Below are 2,574 nucleotides of genomic sequence, written 5' to 3' on the forward strand. Positions count from 1 at the left end.
GGAGCAACCAGCCACGCCCCCCCCCCGATATCCGGCCCATGTGACCGGGGCCCAAGTCACCTTTTTTTATTGCATACTTGGGAATCCCCCCAAGTATATAAAGGCTCCTGACTTATCTGTGGGTGGCACACATTGGCCAGCTATGTTTACTGTTAGATATAGTGATATTATGGCTTGATATACTTTATCTATTTAGAATTTGATAATGTATAAACATTCCAAAAGGCAAAAGTCATGTAAGGCAAAAGGCATGTACAGAGTTATCTCTACCCGAAGGCCACAGCACTTAGCAGAACCCTGAAGCATCCTGGGAAACAGAACCACAGATTCAACTATAGAGGCCAATCGCTATAGAAATTAAAGTATCATAGGCGTACCAGAGGTTTAACAGAGGACTGGGGCTCAATCCAGTCATAATTCCACGACGATTTGCTAGAATTATGTCTCCAAGCCTTTGTAGGGGAGGGATGGTGGCTCCGTGGCAGATCCACTGCATGGCATGCAGAAGGTGACACATGAACATACATGAAGCTGCCTTCTACTGAATCAGACCCTCGGTCCATCAAGGTCAGAATTGTGTACTCAGACGGGCAGCAGCTCTCCAGGGTCTCAGGCAGAAACCTTTCACATCACCTCCTACCCGGTCCTTTTAACTGGAGATGTTGGGGATTGAACCCAGGACCTTCTGCATGCCAAGCAGATGCTCTACCACTGAGCCACAGGCCCTCCCAGGTTCAATCCTCAGTATCTCCAGTTAAAAGGATCAGGTAGGAGGTGATGCGACAGACCCCAGACTGAGATCTTGGAGAGCCACTGCAAGTCTGAGTAGAAAGTACTGACCTTGATGCATCAAGGGTAGGGTTGCCAGCTCCAGGTTGGGAAATCTTTGGATATCTGTGGGCGGAGCCTGAGGAGGGTAGTGGGAGGGGCCTCGACAGGGCATAATCCCATAGAGTACACCCTCCAAAGCCGCCATCTTCTTAAGGGGAAATGATCTCCATCACCTGGAGATCAGTTGTAATTCCGGGAGATCTCCAGGCCTGATCTGTCTGATTCCGTATAAGCAGAGGTCATTTCGGGGGGAACGCGGGGGAACGCAGTTCCTTCGGGTGAGGTGCAGGGGGCGGGGCACATGACGAAGCTCCGCCCCCTGCTTCCGGCCGCCCCGCTTCCAGCCCTCATTCAGCCAGGAGGAGGCAGGAGAAGAGGGAGGGTAAGTTGCTTCCTCCCCGCCTCTCCCCACCCCTGCCTGCCTGGGGCCAGGGAGGGCCTTGGCGGGGCTTCCTTGCACTCCCGCCGGCCTTGCAGGTCCACCGCCGAGCCCCTGATGTCAGGGGCTGTGGCATATGCTAATGAGTTATGCTAATGAGTTCCCCTAGCTTTTTTTCTATGAAATGACGCCTGCGTATAAGGCAGCTTCATGTTCGTGTGTGTGTGTGTGTGTGTACATGTGTAGGACTTAGTACCCCAGAACTGAAATCAGGAAGAACCAAGACAACCAAGAGGTCCCAAAAGCGGGCAGAGACCCAGATGTAGCCCTCAGGCTAAAACATCTGCCCACGTGGGTCTAAGTGCGTAGCTGCCACTTTGGGCAGCATGAAAATGAAACAGCGTAAGAACAGAACATAAGAAGAGCTCTGCTAGATCAGACCAGTGGTCCATTTAGTGGCTTGGTGGGCACCAGGAAAGATGTTAGCAGGACCCCCATTCGACAAGTATAACTTAAGGGGCCTCGTGTAGAACGCAGCAGGGAAGCAAGCCAAAGAGCTGGCCCTGCAGTTTAGCGCTGGAGCTGCTATGGTTTCCCAAACTTGCCAGCTTCACATCTGGGACGTTGGATTCCACACACGGAGGTGTTTGTTTTATCACCACCATTAACTGCAGCAGAATCTCTTCTGTAGTCCAAATATTTATCAGAATAATCAAAGATGATGATGCCATTAGAAACTACAAGATCCTTAATGTGCACGGAACAGATGAAATATCTCGATTGCTCATGGCAAAGTTATGGGTTTAATTTTTTCAGCAAAAAAACCTCCCTCCCGTCTCCGGTTCCGCTCGTGGTACTTGTGCTTTATGAAGCGCTTCTGCCTCCAAGGTAAATCCCTCCGTCAAGCGAACGCTTCTGCTAGCCCGTGCCAAGTTCTGGGTCTGCGTGCGTACGCTCGACAATCTGGAGCCCGGAATAGACGGCGCAATGCGCGAGCGTCTCCGTATGACTATGACCCCTGTGTGAATCTCCTGCCAGAACAAAACATCTTGGCATTATCATTTAAATGGGGCAATTATTATCTAAGCATCAAAGATGTGCCTGTTCAGGAAGTCAGCCAAGTGATATGTGTTTTTTTCGGATTAGCTGAAATGAATGAATCGACGGAATGTAATAGTTCTGATGGATTGCTGCAGAGCATATGGGCTCCGGCGAGAGAAGAAATGTATTCCAACTGCACCAGTGATTTTTTTTTTGGGGGGGGGGATTCTGGGATTAAATGTTCTGTAGAATTTAGGGGAACCAGGTTCCCCCCTGGCCACTGGTGGGGGATGAGGAGATAGGATTGCCAACAGCCCTGGAGA

At 50.5% G+C, this 2,574-nt stretch overlaps 1 protein-coding gene across 1 annotated transcript in view; it reads left to right on the forward strand.

Moving 5' to 3' along the window:
* Nucleotides 1-2,574, forward strand: part of LOC107114848 (cadherin-13-like) — a gene marked incomplete at its 5' end in the record, with an annotated part of 62,617 nt that overhangs the window by 32,220 nt on the left and 27,823 nt on the right. The window lies entirely within an intron of this gene.

Source organism: Gekko japonicus, unplaced genomic scaffold (genome assembly GCF_001447785.1).
Source record: "Gekko japonicus isolate JY-2015 unplaced genomic scaffold, Gekko_japonicus_V1.1 scaffold2036, whole genome shotgun sequence".
Classification (NCBI taxonomy): Eukaryota; Metazoa; Chordata; class Lepidosauria; order Squamata; family Gekkonidae; genus Gekko; species Gekko japonicus.